This window comes from Myxocyprinus asiaticus, chromosome 42 (genome assembly GCF_019703515.2).
Source record: "Myxocyprinus asiaticus isolate MX2 ecotype Aquarium Trade chromosome 42, UBuf_Myxa_2, whole genome shotgun sequence".
Lineage (NCBI taxonomy): Eukaryota > Metazoa > Chordata > Actinopteri > Cypriniformes > Catostomidae > Myxocyprinus > Myxocyprinus asiaticus.
The window spans coordinates 13,365,540-13,391,595 of NC_059385.1; the positions used below are offsets into that span (position 1 = coordinate 13,365,540).

At 37.8% G+C, this 26,056-nt stretch overlaps 1 pseudogene; it reads right to left on the reverse strand.

Moving 5' to 3' along the window:
* LOC127432282 (jhy protein homolog) lies at window positions 1–24,760 on the reverse strand (annotated as a pseudogene).
* Between the last annotated feature and the right edge of the window lie 1,296 nt (window positions 24,761–26,056).

Sequence of the window (26,056 nt, forward strand, 5' to 3'; positions counted from 1 at the left end):
TATTACTAAAGTAAATAAAGGCTCTAAATTAAATTGCATGAATGGTTTTGTAGCGAGCCACAGCTCGTTTCTCTTCCTCATGCCGTCTCAGCATCTCAAGAGTGGCCAGTTGTATTGGGTCCATTTCCTCCAAATATTGAGCTTGAATTCGCACATTCTTCTCTTGGGATCTGCCCTTTAACTTTGGATGAGCTTTGGGCTTTGCATTAGTTTTGGCAAATTCTAAAGCCTGAATAAAATAGAATTGCAATTAAGAAGACAATTGCTAAACAAACCTGTAGTCATGTTATTAAATGCACACCACATGTAAACCACTCTGGATGAAAGATATGAAATGCATGATTTATGGATTAAACAAAGCTCATGTTTAGAATGTGATTGTCTTACCTTCTTCCTGGGAATGTTGTCCTTGTTGTCACTGCCCACTGGGTCCTTGGCCGGCAGAGAGGGAATCCTACTTCTTGTTCTGTTCGTGGATCACATTTGAATACAGCTTCTGTCGTCTAATTTTCTCTGCCTGACATCAGTGAAAGAAAGAGCAGAAAGATTACAAAAGAGAGGTTTAATTACATAAGCCATTTCTCCCCTCAGGCCCCTCCGTTTCTTTGTACATCTCTCCATGATGCTGCTCAATAGCTGCAAACAAAACCATATAAAACTCATCATCTCTCTAGAATCAGTGTTAACACCTCTCAGGCCATGAGTTTTGCAAAAACAGTTATTTTAGGTGAAAATTGTACATACACTAACATAACAGAGCTGGAAAATATTTCTCAATTTTTGAGGGTATGCTCATTAGATTGGCTGATCCATTTCTATTGTGTTCAGAAATACAAGTCTTTTAAATACATGAGAAAATGAAAAGAGGTGGTTATTTGAAAATTGGAAATAGCAATTAGGGATTAGCTAAATCAATATTCAACAAGGAGAGCACCAATTATCCATTGAGTCTTTCCTCTATAACTCCGCACAAATTATTAAGATTAAACAACACTAAATACTTATCAATATTATCAGGGAAGAGCTGCAACAAACCCCTTAAGTTAAGAAAACCCAAGTTTTAATGGCAAGGCCATCAAGGGTTTTATAAGAGTTTTCTTAATTAAAGGAGTTTCTTGCAACCGGCTGCAGATGCTTAAGTCTTCGTACAATCTTAAGTTATTTACCACAGCTTCTGTTATTGCATTTGTTGGTCCAGGACCTCAAAGTTTTACCTCCTGTTTCAGGTATTTGTAGTCCTTCAGCGTATAAACCTGAAAAGACAACCTATCAGTGAGAAATTGCACAAACAGTAATGCATCCATAAATATCTATTTATTATCAGCATGCTCTGTGGTTGTAAACTAGGTTTGAACAGCAGTGGGGTACTTGTGAGAAAGAGTGAGAGACATTAGTGTTAGTAGGACACACTTAATATGTTATGGTCTAAGGTGCACTCATGCATCAGTCCACAAGCTGTCCCAAACAAAATCACTAATCAGGTCAGCTCAGAAGGGCTCCTTCAGGCTCTCAGGACTCACCAGGATCAGCCATTGGTCATGGACACTGCAGGATGGCTGTTTTCTACACTGATCTGCTTTCCCTTGGGCTGCCATGCTAGCTGTTTTACAAATGTCTCCTATAATCCTATGAGACATGATGGCGGGCACAGCAAGGTGAGGAGAGCAAGCCTTTCCCAGGAAAGCAATCTGTTTTATGGTTTAAGAACCGCATAATCCGGGCACAGCACCAAGTGGATGTGTTCCATGACATAATGACCCTTAAATTGTGCAGCACTGAACACTTTATTTAACTTGTCACACTAATTTAACAGTGACCGTGATTTTGCCATGTAGCACATGTTCAACAACATGCCTTAGTCCCTACCCTATCATGGAGGGTGAGGACAGTCGTTGATCTCTGGGGGGTGGAACGCCTTCACCTGTTCTAATCTGCATTGCTATTTATTCGGTACATATAATATACCTTAATCAACACAATTTGATTACTCAATTACAACTCAATTTCTTTTTTTCCCCTCTAATCTCTGTCTTTCTTTATTATAAATACCTGCTCATACGTCAAATATACCCTAACCATAAACCCAGTTAAAATATACAATTCAACAAAACATAACCCTGCTATTGAGCACAACATCACCATTCAGCTGGGTTCATCTACAATCGCACCATCTAAAAATGGTCAGAAACATAGGGGTAACCATCAACAACCAACTTTACTTCAATGATTACATCTCAAAAATAGCCCGGTCATGTAGATTTGCACTCTACAACATTAGGAAGACCCTTCCTCTCTGAACATGCCACACATCTCCTTGTTCAGTCTCTTGTCATATCTCGACTGGATAACTGTAATGCTCTTTTAGCCGGCCATCCTGCATGCGCAAGGAGACCTCTGCAAATGATCCAGAATGCAGCAGCACGCCTGGTCTTCAATGAAACCAAGAGAGTGCATGTTACATCCCTTGTCTCTCTTCACTGGCTGCCAGTTGCCTCACGTATCAAGTTCAAGGATTTGATGCTGGCATACAGTCACTGGTTTTGCCCCAGTTTACCTACAAGCGTTCCTACAGAGCTACGTTCCCACCACAAGGCTACGGTCTGCAAATGAGTAGCGCCTTGTGGTACCAACATAAAGAGGCACCAAATCACTTTCCCAGACTTTTGGCTTCACTGTTTTGCAATGGTGAAACGAACTTCCCAACTCCATCCGTGAAGCAGACTCCCTCTCTATCTTCAAAAATGACTAAAGGCTGATTTATTCTTCTGTGTCAAACCTACAGCATAGGCTCCGCATAGTGGCCAACATGTTGGTTTGCATTTATAGTTCTGCGTTGAGGTGTCTGCGTCGTTCTGTGAGTACACAGCCAAAATGCTAACTATATGTTTCAATAAAGTTATTGTAGCATCAAAAAATAGTTCAAAGTATGTGAACATGTTCAAATGTAGGTACATATTATTTATAATACATGTTGCCAGCATTATGCAGGCAGAAAATAAATTAGGAAATTACTGTATGCTTGCACTTGAGTCGCTTAAATAATAATACATAAATATTTTGGCATATTTTTGATGTTCCGTGCTGAAAAATAAATCATTAAATTAATCATTAATTAATAACTACTCGCCTGAATCACACAATCGTTTTAAAGACTGAATCATTTTAAAGACTTTACAATGCATATAGGCAATATAACCAACTCTTACCAGGTACGTTTTAATTTGCTGAAAAATTAGAAGTGTTCCATGTCCCTAACTTATGAAATATGATTATTTACTGTACACTACTGAAACATACAGTCAAATCATCGTGCCGATCGGGAAGTTCTCGAGTAGAATACAAAATATATTATTTCACTCACATATCAAATTAATATCATTAATAGCCCAGAGAAAAAAAAAGCTTTTAGATTTTATAAACTGTAACAGATATCTTTTGTCGTGTTTCGCTTTTAACTTCATGAAAAAAAAAAAAAAACAGCAATTCTTGTTGCACTCTAATCTCTGTCTTTACTAGTACTTTTCTAATGCAATTGAAACTTTGTACTTTATGTGTTACTGCCTCCTTAAGATGAATCGCTTATGTTGTATCCTTCTTCATTTTGTAAGTCACTAAATAAGTAAATGTACATTTAAATGTAACATATTTAAAGTCTGAAATCTCCCTGTGTGCTGTTGTTTGTCATCTATGTGTATGTACAGTATGTTTCATACTCTGTATTGTATATATATAATACGTTACATATGTTATAATACTTATGTATGTATTTCCCCTGTTATGTCCTTTTTTATGTATCTCCTGTTATGTATTCCTTTTTATGTGTATGTTTGACACTCTATTATACTGTCTATGTAAGTGCTTATTTATGTATTTCTGCTATTATACCCCGAATTATGTATCTCATTTTCATTTTATGTACTCCTTTTGTTTGTTTTGGCTGACGGCACGCTGCAAGAGTGTTTGTACCCTGCTAGCCTTCTTAGCATTGCTTATTCTTACACGTTCATCATTTTATCCTTTGCCATTTTGCCACGTGCTTCGGGTTTTTCACGCTTTTCTACTGTTTCAACTGCGTGTATTTTACCACGCGCACCCCTTTTCTCTCCTTTTTTTCCTTTCTTTTCCCGCTTGTCTACATCTCACGTCTTGACTACGTGCATTCATTTTCTCCACTGTGTTTTACATGGATTATTGCATCAGTCTCAAACATCTACTGATCAGGAACCACATCGATCTCAAACCCTCACCACTCAAGAACAACCATAACAACAACAACAACAAACAATTGTGGTAAGTCATGGCATCCGCTCAGGTTATTTCTTCCTGCATTGCATGCCACATGTTTACTATATATTCTTCTGTCAGCAATGAGGGATTCACATGTGATAAATGTAAGGAATTAGTTAGGCTGATGGAGAATGTTAATGAGTTAGAGACACACATCCGAACGCTAGTGGAGGTCAGTGAGAAAGAGAAGCCGGTAGATACTGTTTCGGATGCGGGTTGTACAGTGAGCAACACACACATTTTAGTTCCAGCTGAAGAGCCTCCTAGCAGGGCGTTTGGGTGACGTCTTGGCAGCATACTCACACAGCAAAGTCACACCACTCTTCCATTCCTGTTAGGGTTTCCAATTGATTCTCTTCACTCAGTGATGCACCCACTGAGAATCATGTTGAAAGAGCCTTAATAATTGGTGATTCTATTGTAAGGAACGTGGAAATAGAGACTCCAGCCACCATTGTTAAATGCATTTCAGGGGCTCGGGCATCTGACATCAGATCAAGATTACAAGTGCTGGCTAATGCTAAACGTCGATTTTCTAAAAATGTTATTCATGTCGGCACTAACGATGTCCGCCTTCGCCAGTCGGAGGTCACTAAAGATAATGTTAAAGAGGTGTGTGAAATTGCAAAAATGATGTCAGACACTGTAATATGCTCTGGCTGCCTCCCTGCTCGTCGTGGTGATGAGGTTTATAGTAGATCAGTGTCCCTGAACGGCTGGATGTCTGAGTGGTGTCCGGAGACTAGCATAGGATTTATAGACAATTGGAAGAGTTTTTGGGGTAGACCTGACCTGCTAAAGAGAGATGGACTCCATCCCTCCAGGGAAGGTGCCGCTCTCCTCTCTAGTAATTTGGCTCATAGTCTTAATAGTGATAGTATTTTACTAATTGGGGCCCAGGTCAGGAAGCAGACAAAGTCGCTAATCCGAACGTCTGCTAGCTGCCTTGAGAGGTCACATAAACTACAACACATAGAGACTGTATCACCTAGATGTCATATAGAGACTGTGTCTTCCCCAAACTACCAAACACAAACCCCTCACTTAATCATTTAGAAAAAATTTGATTAAGGTCAAACTTGAAAAAAACAAAACAAATTAAAGATAAACATCATATAAAGGTAGGGCTACTAAACATTCGATCGCTTTCTACCAAAACACTAATTGTAAATCAAATTATTACAGATCATAGTTTGGATCTGCTCTGTTTGACTGAAACCTGGCTTAAACCGGATGAATATATTAGTTTAAATGAATCTATTCCCTCAGGTTATTGTTATTAACATGAGCCTCATCTGAAGGGTTGAGGAGGAGGTGTTGCTACAATTTACAGTGAAGTTTTTGGTGTTAGAGGACAGAGGACAGGATATTAGTTTAAGTCTTTTAAACTAATAATGCTTAATGTGACACCGTCAGATATAAATAAAAAATCTCTGTCATCTTTTGCCCTTGCTACAATATATAGATCACCTGGGCCATACTCAGATTTCCTTGGTGAATTTGCAAATTTTCTATCAGATCTAGTAGTTAATGTAGATAGAGCTTTAATTGTTGGCGACGTCAACATTCACACAGATAATGAAAATAACACATTGGGATTAGCATTTATTGATATTCTCAACTCTCTTGGAGTCAGACAAATTGTGACAGGACCAACCCATCGCCATAATCATACACTAGATTTAATTCTGTCACATGGAGTTGATGTTGATACATTAGAAATTCTACCACAGAGCGATGACATCTCAGATCATTACCTCATCTCTTGTTTGCTGTGATTAGCTAATGTCACTCAATCTGCACTACGCTATCATTCAGGTAGAACTATTCTTTCGACCACTAAAGAAAGCTTCACAAATAAACTTGCAGAACTGTCTCACATACTTAGTAAGCCAAAAAGTCTAGAAGAACTTGATGTAATAGAAACTATAAATAAATACAGTCTTCTCTAGCACTCTTGATAGTGTCGCCCCCCCTTCGATTAAAGACAATTCAAGAAAAAAGCCCTGCGCCATGGTACAATGATCACACTCATGCTCTCAAGAGAGCAGCTAGGAAAATGGAGAGCAAGTGAAAGAATACAAAATTTGAGGTATTTCGTGGTGCATGGAAGGATAGTGTCTGTAGCTACAGACAGGCACTAAAAGCTGCCAGGTCAGCATGAGCAAACTCTAACAAAAATTCTAGCTGTTTATTCAGTATTGTGGCTAAATTGGTTAGGAATAAAGCATCGACTGATCCAGATATTCTGTCGCAGCACAATAGTAATTAATTCATGAATTTCTTTACTGATAAAATTGAAATAATCTGAAATAAAACTTCAATCATTCGCTGTCATAGTACATGAACTTCTAAACAATTCAAAAGTCGCTACATAATGTTAGATCCAATACCAACTAAGCTCTTAAAAGAGGTATTCCCTGTAATCTCAGAACCTCTTCTTAATATTATTAACTCCTCGCTATCCTTAGGACAGTCTCAAGAAACTTTATAATGGCAGTTATCAACCCGCTTGTTAATAAGCTACAGTTTGATCCTGGAGAATTGGCTAAATACAGACCGATTTCAAATCTATCATTTATTTTGAAAATACTAGAAAATGTAGTGTCCTGCCAACTATGTTCATTTCTACAGAGAAATGGTATATGAACAATTTCAGTCAGGATTTAGGCCCCATCACAGTACAGAGACTGCACTTATCAGAGTTACAAATGACTTGCTTTTATCATCTGATCGTGGCTGCATTTCTCTTCTAGTGCTTTTACATCTTATTGCTGCCTTTGACACGATAGATCATGACATTCTTTTGAATAGGCTGGAGAATTATGTTGGCATTAGTGGACTTGCATTAGCATTGTTTAGGTCCTATTTATCAGACAGCTACCACTTTGTATGTGTAAACAAGGAATTGTCAAGTCAAACAAAAGTTAAGTATAGAGTGCCACAGGGATCAGTTTTAGGGCCTCTGCTTTTCTCCTTACACATGCTTCCCCTGGGAGATATTATCAGAAATCATGGAATAAGTTTCCACTGTTATGCCGATGATACCCAACTCTATATTTCCTATAAACCCAACGAAAATTCACAATTCTCCAAATTAGCAGAGTGTATCAATGTAATCAAAGATTGGATGGCCAGAAATTTCCTTCAACTCAATTCCGACAAAACAGAGGTACTAATTATTGGACCAAAAACCTCTCAAATATAATTTGACTCTCGATGGATGTACTGTTACACTGTCTTCTACAGCGAAGAACTTGGGTGTTATATTTGATACCAATCTGTCCTTTGAAAATCAAATTTCCAATGTTTGTAGAACAACATTCTTCCACCTCAGAAATATTGCTAAGTTACGACACATGCTTTCTGTTGCTGATGCTGAAAAACGAATTAATGTGTTCATGACCTCAAGACTAGATTATTGTAATGCATTACTGGGAGGATGTCCAGCAAGTTCAATAAATAAACTTCAGTTGGTTCAAAATGCAGCTACCAGAGTGCTGATTAGAACCAAGAAATATGATCATATTAGCCCCATTTTATCATCGTTAGATTGGCTACCTGTTAAATATCATATTAATTTAAAAACTACATACAAAGCTTTGAATGGTCTAGCTCCACAGTATTTAAGTGACCTTCTGACATGCTATATTCCATCATGTTCATTATGATCACAAAATTCTGGCTTGTTAATAGTTCGTAGAATACCAAATCCACAAAAGAGGTAGATACTTTTCCTATTTGGCTCCTAAACTATGGAATATTCTCCCTAACACTGTTCGGAATGCAGACACACTCACTCAGTTTAAGTCTAGACTAAAGACTCATCTATTTAGCCAGGCATACACCTAATTTATCCATCAACTAACAATTAGGCTGCTTTAGTTAGGTCTGCCGGAACCAGAAACATCTATCATGATCTATAACTCTGCATAAAATTGAACGACATCTACGCTAATATTATTCTATTTGTTTCCATGTTACCAGAGCCGGCCAGATCCAGCTCCGTTCCTGCTCGGTGTCAGACTCCACTGCTATGTGTCTCTGAGTGATGACGACTAAATGAAGCCGGTGCTAGCCAGACATTACTTCAGTCTTTTACAATGGACTTCAGAGGATGAACTCCAACTGTAAGACATCGGATAATTCATATGCCACTGTCTGAACCTTGGACTTAGGATGGACCCCACCGAACCTCACCAAAATGACCTGCTGGTTGAACTGTGATGCACCTCATTGATCTCTGCCTGCATCACCTTTGTCTATTGATGGACTACACTCTTGAAATGGAATACACAGATTATCATTTAATTGCCAACAAAAACCTTCATCAGCCAACTAACAAAGGACAAATGCATCTATTTGAACTTCTGCAGTTAATCCAGGTCTGACTTCATTAGTCATTAATCTTACAGTTCATAAAAAAATCTTTTTTTTAAACACTGGACCATAATACTTACTTAGTTTACTAATCTTAAACCATGACCTGCACTGCACACAAATAACTAATATTGGCATTATATTCATGTTGTTTAGCCAGAGAGAAACTGGCCCCCACAGTGAGCCTGGTTTCTCCCAAGGTTATTTTTCTCCATTAAACAACATCTTATGGAGTTTTGTGTTCCTTGCCACAGTCACCTTCAGCTTGCTCACAAGGGTTATAAATACATTTATTATTTAATTATTACATTTTTATGCACAATTTACAATCATATTTAATCAGACTACACAATGATCACTCTAAGACTTTATAGATATTAGTTTCATTTTTTTTTTTTTTTTTAATGCTGCTTTGAAACGATGTGTGTTGTGAAAAGCGCTATACAAAATAATGACTTGACTTTTGCTGTAGAAAAAAAAAGAAAAGAAACAGGAAGCTGGGGCAGGACATATCAAAGGGCCTGTTCATTTGTTATTATTATTATTATTATTATTATTGCCAATATCCTTTAATTTACATCACAGATATGAAGTATGATTTTTTTTACTTGGGTCAATGACGTGACACTAATTTCTTTTGTGTGAATCTATTAAGTTATTTAAATACTAATATATTAAACACCAATTACTTTAAAAATGCAGTTTACACAAATCAATTACTTGAAAACACCTTCTATGATTATCATGTTTTCAATTATTGAGTTCAAAGTCATTTTGATATTTTTTTCTGGGGCTTAAATTTTAAAATTATCATGTGGTGTAGCTGTCCGGAGACAGCAAAAAAATAAAAATATTAAAAGCTGAAATTCTAGAAAAAAAAAAGAAAATGTTGGCATGAAAAAGCAATCTTTTATTATAATTTCTTTAAAAAAAAAAATAGCAGTGAATATTTGGTTTTAAAATACTATTAATAACGAATAACCGAGAGCACCCATCTAGACCCTCTAGACAGTGTGTGAAGTTTTAAACAAATGTTGTTTAGGTCATTTGGGGGAACCCTAAAAAACGTTATGGATATTTTGACTAAAAATTTTATATTTAGAAAAAAAATAAATGTCCTTTGAAAATATGTTTGACAACTTTTTTTTTTTTTTAAATTAATGATTAAGTTGTGTACACTTATTATTTCAAGGTGCAAGGAAAGTATTGTTATACAGTACCTTTCACTTGATGGTTACACCACATGACATTTTAAAAGTCTTTAAATATTTTTTTTAATTTATTTATTTTTTGTAGAAAATGCTATAAATGTTTTCAAAAATGTATAAAACCAACATGGACACAAAGATTACATTTCTACTATTTCCCTTTTTTTTTCACCACAGACAACCTTATTTGTCAATGACCCACTTGCTATTACTAGTTCCTCCACCTAGCAGGTGGAGGAACATTATTCGTCTAGAGAACATTTGATTGGATAAAATGAACAAGTTTAGTGTGTCATCAATATTTTTGATTTGTATTCCAAGAAGAGAAAGACTATATTTTAAATGCATTCATCTGCTAAAAGTGAATTTTAGGCTTATAAGGCTAGAACGTTCTCTGTCAGGAATGTTAATCCAGGACCAACAAAATATATTTGTCGTCTTACTTAGCAAAATCGCAGTGATCCTAATTTAACACTGCTTGAGCTAAATGGACACAAATGTTCGCCCAAGCATCCCGAGAGTAAACATATATATTCTCCCTGTATAAGTGGCTGCTGAGGCCATCACGTTTCTGTAGAGTATGTCTGTCTCTGAGAGAGACTCCCCTGCGGAGCACAAGGTGCTAGAGGACAAAGAGACCATCACTACATGCAAATCACCATCTTACCAGCCCTGCTCCGCACAGATAGGGGTGTTGCTTAATCACCTTATCCTCTAACACTTTTCAATGTCGTCATTGTGACCGTGCCTTATATCATCATCTCATTGCAATTAAGAATGTCTTCAATTACTTATACAATTAACCTGCTGTCTGAATCGGCCCCCACAACAACTGTTACATCTGTAAAGGGCTCCATTGAGATACTGTCATGGCAACATAAAGATGGTTAAAAAGTATAAAATGGAAGGAGTTTCAGTCAATATTAGTTAACTTCGCTCTATCATTAATTATTAGGAGAATTGTGTGCACAAAATGTGTTTCAATGGTACACTGAAAAACTGTAGCTCAATAGTATCAGCTTAAACTCTATAAGCTGTTAGATGCTAATAGAGTTGCATACAAGTTAAATAAAGCATGAAAACAAAATAGACACATATACACCTTATAAGTTGATTTAGCTTCCAGCTGTCTATGTCTTTCCATTTGTGACAGGCAGCCTTCTGAGCTGCTTCTGTGGAGTGGATTCAGCTGCTGCTCAAATCTGTCAGAGCATATCCCCGTGCCGCTGGCATTAGCTCTAATTATGGGGGGAAGCGCTGTGTAAACACTAGAGATCTGTGTTGGATGTGTACAGGGTCCAACAGTCTCCTCATCCGTGGGCATAAGCTGGGGTGGATAGAGACTGGTCTCCACATGAGGAGATGTGGGCAATTTTAGCACAGGTATCCTAAAGAAATAAGGAGTACATCATGAATGCCAAGGCCTGGAAAACATATTTTGCACAAGTCTCACATATTGTACAATTATACTCTAAATGCATAAATAAAACAGCAATAAAACAAGTTCACTTAAAGATGCAGTGTGTAATTTTTGTGCCATTAACGGCATCAAACGAAATTGCAAAAACAATGTCACAGGCAAAATACTCTATTCAAGTAGTTGAAAGCAAAAGTTTCTATCTAGGCAAGCTCGATATTCAAGTTGTTGCATTCCGAAATGTGTCAGAACGCAATACAGTACATAACACAATGCAAGTGTGTGGCAACAGTTTGGAGAGAATCTTGTTAAAACGTTAAGAAAAGTTAGTTAAACTGCCGACATGTTTATAGCTAGCTAACTAAATATAAATAATAACATATTTGGTTTATTGCCAGATATTTGAAGGTAACTGAAATGTTTGAATATACTACAGAGTTGGCACTGAAACATACTCGATACAAGTTCATGAAGGTTCACAACAAAACTGCCAATATGTTTATAGCTAGCTACCTGAGTAATAATATGTTCGGTTTAATCCTTAAAAAAAAAATCCTCAAGTAGAGAGTGCTACAAAACTGGTGTATAGAGTTAAGGTGTTCTATCAGGAAGACTTGCAGACTTGAGCGAAATTCAAGATGATAATTATTTGATGAATATAAAACAGAAAATGTAATGTCTCTCTTTGGCGTAAGCCCTGTCTGGCGGTCTGAAGAAGTTATACTCGGAACCGTCATATCCTGCCGGAGATAGAAGGCAGGGGTGAGAAGCCTACCCCCGTGCAGGACGGGACTCAACTCATGATGGTGGGGTGGTGGAGGTTGCCGTGTTAGCACACTGAAACAGCAATGTGACAGATTGTGAGGAGACTTATAAAGCTATGGCTTACATGTGATTGGCTAGGAGTTACCTAGCTAACGATGTACAGCTGCTAGTCTTCCCACTAGAACTATGCTGTGCTTACATTTCTATGGTCAAGTGTTCAAAAATAGTCCAAATAAGCAAAATACCCATGACACCCAAGCCTTTGAAATTTTTTGTATACAGCCATGTGACTATAGAGACTTTTTAATGTACCAAGAATGCCTATTTTTTTATTATTATTATTACTATTTTTTTTTTTTTTTTTTGGGATGTTCGGTATAAAGCAGGATATTTGAACATAACTCTGTCTCCCCCTTGAGTACAGAGGTTTGCTACCAGCACAGTAATGCAACATTATGCATGTTCAACAAGCCCGCAAACTTACAACACATTTGCATCTGCATTTGTGTACTTGCATAGAGTACATTTCTGGCCTCAAGGTCGTTACACTTGCCTCAATCTGTTGTGATTCTTGGATGACTCATTCTCAAATGCATCAGGAAGAGGTCTCCCAACATGCCTCTGTCCTAAGCCCTTAGTAACACTTTTGTCCACAGTGTATTACCTGTGTACCACTCCAGAGTGGGGGACTGGGGAAGATGCAACTGCTTGTGGAGCCAAGCCCACCTGCCCTACTGCATTAGGAGGCAAAGAGGGGTGAAATGGATAACATGGTCGGAAGATGGGTGGATTAGAGATTTCAGGACTCTCCCACTGCAATGCTTGTGAAACAAGGGTAACAATTGTCTCTTGCTGAGCATGATTTAGTGGCTGTGCATGATTGGCAGGTGAGTGGAGGTTTATGTTAAGGTTGACAGTTTGGGGACCATTAGAAAGAGATGGGAGTCCAGACTGAAGATGTTGAGGTGGACCATGGGTGTAGCTGTAAGCCACTGGAGTATCTGGAGACATATGATCCTCAGAGTGCAGCTGTGGTTGGTTATCAGCGCTGATAACACGTCTCTCTATAATTGGTTTAAGGTGCCCTCCAGGTTTGGTTTTGGCTTCGGCTTCAAGAACCTCACACTTGAACTGATCTGATTGGTTGTTGGTTCTCTCTCTCTTCTTTGGTTCATTCCTCTCTTTATTGCCCTGCTGCAATTGGTAAATGATTAAGAAATGCACATATGCATTTAACATTTGACAAGAGAACTCAAGACTTAGGGGCTGTTCAGGCCGAATGCGTTCTTGCACTAAAAAAGCTAGACTCTGCACAACAAATATAACAATGTGTCGAGACACGTTTTTAAAAGGTTGTGTTCTTTTAAGCTTGACATGGCATCTAAAAACATGGCATTCCAGCACAAAACTCTGAAAAAAAAACTGAGCAAGATGCAGTGCAATGGTCAAACACGTACTCAAAATAGCATTCTTAGACGCTATTCTTCTCACCACAATTGTACAGAGTTACCGTAGACTTTGTCAGTTCGAACCAGTCTGGCTATTCTCTGTTGACCTCTCTCATCAACAAGCCGTTTCCATCTGCAGAACTGCCCCTCACTGGATGTCACTAGTAAATTCTAGAGACTGTTGTTTGTGAAAATCCCAGGAGATTAGTAGTTACAGAAATATTCAAACCAGCACGTCTGGCACCAACAATCATCCATGCAATTATCTAATCAGCCAATCATGTGGCAGCAGTGCAGTGCATAAAATCATTCAGATACGGGTCAGGAGCTTCAGTTTTTGTTCACATCAACCATCAAAATGGGGAAAAAATTTGATCTCAGTGATTTGGACCATGGCATGATTGTTTGTCCCAGATGGGCTGGTTTGAGTATTTCTGTAACTGCTGATCTCCTGGGATTTTCATGCACAACAGTCTCTAGAATTTACTCTGAATAGTGCCAAAAACAAAAAACATCCAGTGAGCGGCAGTTCTGTGGAAAGAAACGCCTTGTTGATGAGAGAGGTCAACAGAGAATGGCCAGAATGTTTCGAACTGACAAAGTCTACGGTAACTCAGATAACTTCTCTGTACAACTGTGGTGAGACGAATAGCAAGTCAGAATGCTATTTTGAGATGCGGGTTGGTGCTGATTTGGTGGCACGAGGGGGACCTACACAATATTAAGCAGGTGGTTTTAATGTTGTGGCTGATCGGTGTAATTACAATTACAAATTCATTTCATGACGAAAACTTTGACAATAGCGACCCACATACTCTAATTTGAAATATTTTAGGGCATGGGTTAAAAATAATCCATCTGATTGAGCAGAGATATGTCCTTATAAAACCATGGCTTCATGTTTATTGTCACAAGCAAGAGGAAAGAGAGAGAGGAGCATTTATATAATGCTTCTTTGTGGTGAGCCTGGCATGCACCGGGGACCAACGGACATTATTCTTGTGAGGTCTAGAGCTGTGCCTCAGCATGTAATGCAGCTGATTTAGCCAACACCAGCTTGCACCATTCTTAATGGGAAAATATTTACACTCCTCTGCTTGCCAGAATTAAGGTGACCGTTCAAGTGCTCAAAATAATGATGTTTCTCCATTCCCCCTCTTTCCTCGGCACAGGCTCCTTTTCAAGACATTTCAGAGGCTCCATTGTGCCTGAACAACTCTATCAGAAATTGCGTCCATCACAGGAAAAATGAAATCCGGGTGACGGTGTGCCCACTGTGCAGACATTTTCATCTTGAGAGGAAGCCCTTGCAGACTGTTATGCATTAGGGCAATGGATTGTGCCAAGCAGCCCCACCTACGTCCGCACAGATAGAGAAATGGATGGAATCAATAAAGTGAGCAGGAGTGAGGGGCCTACCTTTAGTTTTTGTGTTTGTTGGAGCCAAATCAGCTCGGGATCCCACACATTGTCTTGACTCTCCGGTCTACAAGTGCTGACAGTCTCATAGGAGGTTTGCCTGGGCTGTTCATGGGGGAATGAAAGGGCTGACTGCTTGATAAACCTCCTTTAACAATTCACCTGTTGCCGTGTCAATGAAACATTTATTTTGTCTCACATTTATATTCATTATTGACCGCAAACAACAGGGGCGAACAGAGCTCTGTGAGAGCACAACAAAGACGAAGTGTCTGGGCGATAAATTACACATTGTGTAAATGGGTCATGACTGCAATAAAACATCCACAAAAACCGAGAATCGAAAACGCAGTTTGCTGCTTGTAAATAAAGTCTTGAGAAATTATCAATGTCAAAGTCGGTTTGTCTGTAAAATAAAGTGACCCTGAGCGTCTGGAAAACATAATACAATTTGCTTTTCTTGATCAACATTTTATTCCTAATTACCGACAGCTGTAACCACGACTTGACCTACATATGTTACTGGAGAGTTTATTGATTCTCTTTAAAATGATTCTCTCGAACCAGTTTGAACATAAGTGTCTAGCTGCATCGGCGTTACATCAGAGCACTCTCTCAATTTTTCTAAATGTACCCATTCGGAGGCGGAATATCTTCAGCTAATGCTGTAATGAAAATCATTTAGTAAACTTCCAGTCACTTTGGCTGCTGAGGACAATTCTCGATCTATGGTATTGACAGCTTGCAGTGTCCCTGAAAGCATGCGGCTAATTCTGAAAGCGTGAATAGAGGAAGGTCAAAGAGACACATGAAGCAGTGAGTGGATTGAGTTGTAACATATCCATCAATAAACAGGCAGCCATGCTGGTCTATCTATTTAGCAAAAGTCCAGGTGCCCAGGGACCTGATCTGTGGACAGTCTCCACTGCTACAGGGTCAGAGACACTAAGTGGGCAGTTATTTATCTAGAAAAATCACCAAATGATAAACATGATGTCGTTTAAACAAGAAGGTTGTAAACTAGTGAAATGTCTTATTTTTTATTCAGCACTTGGACTGTGTGAAATTGAAGAAAGAAGAGTTTATGGTAAACTCAGTAACTTTTGTCTTTGTGTCATCTTGGACTTACACTGACACCTAGTGGCTTGGATGCAGCATCATTTAAAATCAATAGTTTTCAGTTTCAGATGCCATTGTAGAAATTTAGTATTCACAGTCAGCCATGACTAATCAATGAGTTAAAGTGTCAAATAACAGGACGGTTACTGAGATTAAGCGAGTAGTATTTGGCTGGTCATGTGACTCTAACAATAATAATAATAATTAATAATTTTCTTTATTTATCACATTATACATTTGCACATGTACAGTGAAATTCTTCTTTTTTCACATATCCCAGCTAGGCTGGGGTCAGAGTGCAGGGTCAGCCATGATATGGTGCCCCTGGAGCAGATAGGGTCAAGGGCCTTGCTCAAGGGCCCAACAGTGGCATCTTGGCAGTGCTGGGGCTTGAACCCCTGACCTTCTGATCAGTAACCCAGAGCCTTAACCGCTGAGCTACCACTGCCCCAGTGGTAACAAGGTAGCCCCCATGTGTGGACACTCTCCATGTAGAATAAAAAGCTCTTATAAGGTTACTGATATGACTGGAGTCTTCATTTTAATTTGAGCGACCATGATTTCCTACATATATTGCAAAATTACAATTAATGTCTTTAGGAGTTAAACTTTTTTAATGAGGAAAAAATTACTGAGTGCACCTTTAAAAATGAAGGGCTTGTAAGATGTAATTTACAATATCTCTGTGTTCCACGAAAGAAGAAAAAAGTCAAATGGGTTTGGAACAAAATGAAGGTGAATGGATAATGACAGAATTTTCATTTTTAGGTGAACTATCCCTTTAAAATATCTATTAGAACAAAAAAAGACATTTTGGAATGCTGCACTGTTAATAGGAAGCTGCGCATACAGCTCATTTTCTTGTGTAAAGGCAAGTGTCGACTTGAGTTCCCATTGAGCTGTGCTGTAACAGGTGTGTGAGTGGCAGACATCAGAGACCTGCCCTTCATGTCCTCTCAGTTGCAGCAGGCCACAACCTCTGCCCCATCCACGACCACTGCCTTTTGTCTGCCATTTTAATAATCTCAATCAAATTGAGGAAATGATCAAACAAAATTGCATTTTGAGCTTCATAAGCTGTGTAATATCTATTCTGTTAAATTGGGGCCCGTAATTGCCTCTTGGGGCAAGACGTGGCACAACAAAGTCAGGCAATTGGAGCTTGCCATTTTCCTCAAGACTGAGAAACACAGCTTTTGCAATGAAGACTTCAAAGGGCTGCAATTCTTGAATTGCATTTGGTTGCTATTGTGACCGCCCAGGCAATCTTGATTAGGTGTTTACACTGAGGTAGGGTATACAGTGGCAGAGAACCGCGGAGCCTTGGTCTAGAGCTATTAAGAGATTGTACATTATGTTCCTGGCTTTGAAGTGAGGGTCTGCAGGATGACGAGGGATTGGGGCTGAGTGCAATGGCAGAAGATTGCACTGCTACTTCTGTCTTTATCAAAGGGGGCTCTACGGGAGCTCATCATCGCTCCCACACACGCTGGTAAGAAGTTGGTGCATTATGAGATTGTGTACATTTAATAACACGGCTAATTATCGGGAGTTAGGGGTTTGTCATTGAGTAAATAGTGGCTTTTTAAAAGCCCAACAGCATGTTCAGACATGCCCCAATAATGATGCAGAAAACTGATGGGGATGTTTTTGCTCGCTTTGAAGGAAATGGGACCACAAAAACACATAAAATGGCAAAAGTGAGGGGCATGCATCAAATCTATGAGCAGACGCTTAGCTACATAACGAATGTAAGGTATGAGGCATCTGCTTTTTTTTCTCATTGTAAGCAAATGACAAAAAAAGGAAAACTTTAACCAAGTGGGAAAAGTATTTTGAACATTCTTCATAGTGTTATTTTATGTAACAAAAGCCACTTCGTAAGATAGTAAGCCTTGACTGTCATTCGCAGTGTGTATTTCAATCATATATTACACTTTGGTTCTACACTATCAAAGAACATAGACCATTTTAGAACATCAAAGTATTTGAGAATTTCAATATATATTCTACCAATGTCCTTTTTCGCCTTTTCAGACCCCAATTGTGGTCTAGGGACACCAAAAATATGAACATGCTTTATTTTTACTCTAAATGCAGCCACTAATAATAATCAATAATAATAAAAACATTATTATTTATGGTAATGTTTTAATAGTTATTTCTGGGCATCCAATAGACATTGGTTCTAAGTTATTTATTATTATTCTAGTTTTTTTTTTTGTTTTTTTTGTGTGGTTCCAAATAACAAAAACGTAAAAAACAAAACAAAAAAAAACATGTCCACTGGAATGGATGCCATCTTTGAAAGGATTAGACTGAGATATCAACCTGAATGTGCAGTGCATACAAACATATTTAGTGATATTTTGATCATTCTGGCAGTCGGACTCGTTGATCTTCACCATACTTAAACACTTTTCATTCACACCTATTTGGTGTAAAATTATATTGAGATATCACAGCTATCACTTGTAGTAGCATTTGGACATCTCTCAATGTCCTAATCTTGCAAATAACACATACTGTATACAGTTGTTCACTTTCTTAGAATAAAACATGCATCTCAAGTATTATAACCAGTTCACAAATCCATGCATTACAACAGGCAATTTTAGGACATCTGTCGATCCATTTAAATTGCTTTTTCAAACAAAAAATCTACACAGGTTGTTTAGATCTGTATATAGGTTGTGTAATCTTTTAAAACTACCCTGAATGATCTTCACTTGCATTCAGTCCAGTGTTGGGTGTAATGCATTACTAAGTAATTAATTAGTGTAATTAAATTACTTTTCATTGAAAAAAAGTAAAGTAAGGGATTACTCTTGATTTTCCAGTAATTAATTAGTTACTTCTGATGTAATTGCGTTAAATACTGTATAGACTATTGAGCAATTCCATATAAAACAATAGTGAATTTAAAATAGAAATTTAACATTTAATGTTAAAAGATACGTTTTCTAATTTAACTCTGCCCCCTTAAATTATTTGGCCAGTTCATGAATAATTTACTAATTTTTTAATTTTACATGATTTATTTGAAAGAATTAAAAGAACAGTTTCATTTCTATCTTTGTATTTTTCATCTGGTCGAGGTTAATAAGGGTTTTAGAAAATAATTAGTAATAAGTAATTCAATTACTTTTCAGACAGAGTAATTAGTACAGTAATCTAATTACACAGTAGAAGATGTAATTAGTAGTTAGTAATTAATAACTTTTTTAGAGTAACTTACCCAACACTGATTCAGACAGAATGAAGTGAACAGAGCTACATGGACTATCTTATAAGCCTAGCATATGTTCTCAGGGAAATTCTGATGTCTACTCCGTCATTTTCCTTTTGAAGAGATGAGAAAATAACTCAAAATAAAGCATTTTTCAATGAGCCGCCTCTTTAAATGAAAAATGGAACTTGGAACATCTTTCTCAGCGGAAAGACAATGCTCTGAATTCATACCAGGGCACTGCTGGCGCAATCAGGGCACCGTCTAAAGAGGGAGAGCTTTCCTCTGTTTACCATGTCACAATGCTAACGGCTCTTCACTATGCTAATGCAGCTGATGTGAGACATTAAGGTGGGACTGGGCTCAGATGGGCTGAGTAAGGTCTTAAATGTAGCAAATACACATGGGCCGCAGTGTGCAGACAAGCCAGCCCTGCCAATTATACCATAGGCCAGGTGCACTGATAACTAAGAGCCTATTGGTAACCATGCCCCTCTGATGTTCTTAACAGCCACTGTTGTGCAGATCAACTCATAATAGACACTAGGCAGGCATGATTCATTCTCTTCTCTTTGCTCTCTGCTGTGAGTGTGTATGTGTGTGTGCGTGCGCCCGCATGTGTGTGTGTGTGTGTGTGTGTGTTCCTGCCAAATTAATTTCCGTGACACAGGCAGTATAGTATCCTTCAAATCAGGGCAATAATAACACCAAGGTCACTTATTCAGATTAAAAAAGAGCAAAGATAAAGGTCAATCACGCTAGACATGATAGTACTAGCCTTTGTTGTATCTAAAAACAACATTATGAACCTCTATACACAATGGGATACATTAAGAGGTACTAATGATAAATACAGTTGCCTTCATTCCCTTATTTGTTTAAAACACATTCTGGTATAAAAACAAAATTAGATATACATTATAATATATAAAATAAATCATTATATTATATTATAAAAAATACAGCATTGGATATACACAGTTTTTTCACTCTTTTTGACATTATGTACATTTAAAGCGAATGACCAATTACAGTCATACTTAATTCATGGTATTTGGCTATTTAAAAATAATTTGGTTACACTTTACAATAAGATTCATTTGTTTAATGACTGATGTAAATGCATCAGTTATTATAATCTTATAATAAACAATATATTTTTTACAGCATTTATTAATCTCGGTTAAATTTATTATAGGTGCACTCAGTCATTTTTTTTCCTCATTTAAAAAGTTTTACTTCTAAAGAAATGAATAGTAGTTTTGAAACATATGTATAAAATCATGACCACTCATATGAGATGAAGAGTTCAGTCATATCAGTAACCTTACAAAAGCTCTTTTGTTTTACATGGAGCAGGGGTGCCCTTATAGGGGCAGCCATGTTAGCATCACATGACCAACTGTATACAATGCAGTAACTGCCCTGTTATTGGACACTTTCATTCATGGATTAAATTAATCCTGGCTTCCTGTGCATATTGAATTTCTACAATGGCATTGGTAACTGAAAATTACTGTATTTGACTGATGCATCACCCAGACCACTAGGTGTCAGTGTAAGATATACTTCAACATACTTCAAAAAACTTAAACCTTTAAAATTCACTTGTTTGCTTTGTTAGTTTGTGTTTGTTCATAATGCATTAACTAATGTTAACACACAACTTTTACTTTTAAAAATGTATTAGTATATCCAATATGCTGAAATTAATACGATTAATACATGCTGTAAAAGTATTGTTTTTTGTAAGTTTATGATAACTAATGCAGTTAACTAATGTTAATGTATACAAACTAATAATTGTAAAGTGTTACCAATAATTCATTACATAGGGTAACCTTTTGCATGTCAAAAAAAGAGGGAACTAGACAGGGCCTAACAGTCAGTATGTTATTTTAAGGAAGCGGTGTCGGTGACAGTGTGCTGTGTTAGTTCACCTCCTAGTGGCTAACTATAGGACTTCAGTCCAATCCCCAGTGCCTGCAACAAATTTGTTCTTCAGGTTAAGCTCACATTTCATAAAGAGGCCTATATGATGGTAAAAGGATGATCAAGTTTAGTTTTCTGGCATTTACAGACAGAAAGGTTATTATTTTCCCCAAAGATTACAACTGGGTCAAAAAGATCTTAAAACACTTACTTGCTTTGTTTCATCTGGATTATCTCCTTATTGCTGATGGGCTCTCAGGTAAGACCCCTGCTTGTGTGTTGATACCTAGAGTTGCCTTATTACACTCCACAATGTCTTCTCTAGTTTTAACTGGCCTCAGATCAGAAGGATGTCGAGGGGTTCTCTTCTGGGTAGGAACTGATTTTTGTTTCACTCCAACATGCAGGTGTTCTCGGTCATCTCGTGGTGTGCACGCAGGGGACATGCAAGAACTTTTCGTATCCGAGGGGTCAAGAATGTCTTTTTGACCAAACACTTCTTGTTGTGGGTGCAGATGCCAAGGGGATGAAGGCATTGGGGATACAGCAGTGTCCATAAGTGCTGGCGATAAGATTACTAACAACAATATACTCTTGCCTTCCACCTACAGCCACATCTTGCAAAAGTCCGAAACTATCTTCAGACTCCTCAACTGAGTCCAGTGATAGACTTGTGTCCAGCTGGTTGAAAAGCTGGGCGCCTTCCAGATTCTGTCTCCAGTGTGGATCGTAGCGCAAGTCAGAAAATTAATCTTTAGGGGATGTTTGCCTGCAATATTTAAAAATTAATTTAAAGAGGAAATAAGTCATTAGCAGTTAGAGAGATCTTTAAATGCAGGAGCAGGCTGGGTATGTCTCATTTAGTAGTTCGGCATTGTCAGTAAGACTGTCTGAATGCCTGAAACAGCCATCAAAACACAAGAAAAAAAATTGGCTACACTTCTCGTTCGCAGCAAATGGTAATAGCGTGTTGTAGTCTCTCTCCCCCACCGCCGCCTTCCCTTACCCCTAATGACTATGGGTCTGAAGACCACAATTTGCGGATAGTTTTGCAAATGGCTAATTCAAACATATGAAATAGGTTCAAACTACAACCTAATGTGCTCCTAGCATCATTGGATGAAAAGATCTCATTAAAATAATTAGAAGAGTGCCTCTTTGTTGTGCGCCTCTGAATAGTACAAGATGCTCTTCACATCTCATGATGCCAAATATGAGGCAGCCTGGATGCATGGCACTTCAGCCAATGAGGGCAAAGGGGCAAGGAATGGCTCCGTAATAATTCCGCTGAAATGATCTTGAGAATGCACCATGGGCTCACAGCTGTGAAAGGGTCTTTAACATGCAAAGTCCCTCTCGTGCTAATATAAATGTGTTCAAAATAAATCCAACAGGAAAACAAAGCCTATTGTTTCCAGCTCATTTTAGTCTGAATGTGAGACTTAAGTCTCTTTAAAGACAACACAGTAAAGAGGATGGAAACTAAATGGGTAGTTATTAGCTTCAGTGTGATTATGCCAAATATTGCTGCACTCCACTTTTCTGAGGATTTTAGTCTTAGACATGCAAATATGTTCATATATCAGTTCTAACATAAAAGTATTTGTTAAAGTTTTCCACGATCATTATGATAAAACTATGCATGGGGTTAAGTACCTCTTCATGAGCTATCAGTCTACAAAAAAATAAAACAAATGCCTCCCTTTTTTTCTTGAGGCACATTTTGAAAGGCCCTGGAGGACACAACAGTTGGGCTGGAGATAGGAGTAGAGACAGATGCAGTGATCCACACTTCAGATTCCAGCATCTGTGTTGCTACAGCGCGGAGAGCTTTCCCATTCAGTTCCAACAAAGCAACTGCTTTTTAACAGACTGCTTAATGAGACATTTTTGTGGTAATGCTCTGCAAACTAAAAATCTAATTTCCCCTAAATGAGGGTACTTGTTTGGAAAGTACCAAACTATTAGCGGGTGTTTCAGCTCAATCGAAATGCAAGCACAATCATCATTTTCAAAGTCCGTCATTATCAATAGACATGTGAATAAAAGCTGTCAGTCAATTCAGCTATTTGCTGAGCAGCTAATCAAAAAAGCTCATAATCACTTTTTGGTGATGTATTTAATTTAGTGTATTCAGGTATTGCCACTGTTTACTCAGACTATTCCAGCAACAAAAGCTAATTAAAAAACCTGACATACAAAACAAATTCAAAATGCCATTCACTCCCACTCTAAAACAGTAAAGGAAGCATTAATATGTCCTTAATAATTCTAGGTGATGCACTGTTCCGGGCCTATGCCCTAGTACATGAATGATTGTATGTATTTGCCATTTCTATTCAGTTTAATACATTTTTACATTTGAAAAATATAAATTACTTCCTGTCCAAAGTGGTAGCTGTTAATAGATCTCTGTGTCACACTTACAGGAAACTTTAGGGCAAACTACAGTATAATAGTCGAAATGAAACTAAAAGAAACTTCAAGATTGGTGTGTTCAGTTCAGAGGTGATTTTCCTTCAAAGATTTTACGCTTCACTGTGAGAGACTCGGATGGTCAAAAGGTGTGGGGCTCAGAAATAACGATCATTCGGAACTCCCTTTTTAAGTAAATTTTATTGGAAATTTTGAGTGGGACAACTGTACAGCATGGCTACCATGATAGTTCTGCCTTTGAAGTGCCCTGTAAAGGCATCATTTATGCTGTTTGAAATGCAGGTTGATCATAGACTAAAGCCCACCATACAAGCTGGCTTTTTATTGAGTTGCTCCTGCTCATTACTCAACTGAAAATGCAATAACTCAAAATGTCATCCACTTGTTGGCACACCCTTAGCTCTGAAAACTGGGTGTGGTTGACAGATAGGCCTGTTCATTGTAAATAAACTTGAGTAGTGGCACATAATGTATTAACATACAGCAGCAGTGAGTGAATCTACAATTGGGTGGTTGAATGACAAATTGCATGGACAAGACCTTTTTTTTTTATTCAATATGAAAGTTTTAGGTTAAAATGTACTATATACTGTATGATTGTATAAGGGAAAGGTATATGAATGTATTCTTTAGCTTTTTAGAAGTTCACATTAGGCAACATATGAAGTAAAACTGCATGTTTAATAATTATACAAGACTTATATATTAGATAATGTATAATTATTACACAAAACGTTAAAAAAAAAAAGTTTAAATAAGTCAGATGAAGTATTACATGTCACACTGCAGGTCATGACACTGCTGCCAGTTCAAATGTCAACTACCCAATTATTGACGGTTGCATGCAAGCATAGTTAGATCACATATGGTAGGGAAATGGCCTGCTGCTGTCTTACCTCTGTGCCTCATGTCTTTCAGTGATCTGCGGCCCTTTCACTGGTCTTGGTTTCAAATCTTGTAGACTATCATAGACATCAAGATGTTCTTCACTGCATTCTGATTCCTCACTGTCAGTCTGTTGCTGACGGTCACCATAATGGGCAATGTGCATCTGAAGCTCTCTTTGATACTCCTCTTGAACCAAACTCTCACTGTCTGACTCAAGGGAGTCCCACAGCATCGGTAAAGCTGGCGCATCTTCCCTCGGACTAGAGTGCTTCTGTATGTGATGATTGTCTTCATGGCTAATGTATCACAAGTTAAAATTCAGTGTACTGAAGAAATTTTTAGTTTAACTTTCATTAAAGGGATAGTTCACCCAAAAACGAAAACTCTCTCATCATTTACTCATCCCCATGCCATCTCAGATGTGTCACTTTCTTTCTTCTGCAGAACACAAATAAAGATTTGTAGAAGAATATCTCAGCTCTGTTGATCCTTACAAAGCAAGTGAATGGTGACCAAAACTTTGAATCCGAAACCTATTTTTTCGCTTCTGAAGATATAGATTTAACCACTGGAGTCATATGGATTACTTTTATGTTTGCTTTGTGATTTTTGGAGCAACAAAGGTCCATACACTATTCATTGTATGGACCTACAGAGCTGAGATATTCTTCCAAAAATTTTCATATGTGTTCTGCTTAAGAAAGTCATACACATCTGGGATGATTTTCTTAACAGAAGAATGTGAAGATTTAAAGTAAAAAATGACTTAACTGTTGATCTGTTTCTCACCCACACCTATCATATCACTTCAGAAGACATGGATTAAACCACTGGAGTCATTTAGATTATTTTTATGCTGCCTTTATATGCTTTTTGCACCTTCAAAGTCCTGGTCACACCAACAGAGCTGAGATATTTTTCTAAAAAACTTAAATTGTGTTAGGCTGAAGAAAGAACGTCATCTGGGATGGGATGAGGGTGAGTAAATGAGAAAATGTTTTGGTTGAACTATCATCTAGCTTTTTGTAGCTCAAGAACGCGTTCGGTCGGAACAATCCCTTAGTTATTAAGCTTTATGTTGACAGTTCACTCGATTGTTACCCATGGTTTGTATGTGGAAATAGTGTCTTAACGCTGTCAAAATTATTTAAATCACCTCTTCATCAATATATATCAAATTACCTCATACACAAATAGATCATTATGCTCCCGAGTAACTGGTTAACCGGCCAACTACATCAAAACTCGTCATTCATGATCGAGGAGTCCTGCTGTTTGCGACTGTTGCCATGGAAACTTAGACGCCATGGCATGTTAACGCATGCGCAGCAATGACCCAAGCCCTCCTCCCTGACGAACATCCAAAAATAAAAACGATGGGGATGACGTCAAGTCCGTTATTGTAATTTGTATTGCATACAATTAAAATATATATATTGTATACAATTATGCGTTACTCACTTTACCAATCCCATAGGACTCCATTCCGTGGAACACAAATTTTACGCACAAGTCAGTCACCATCCAC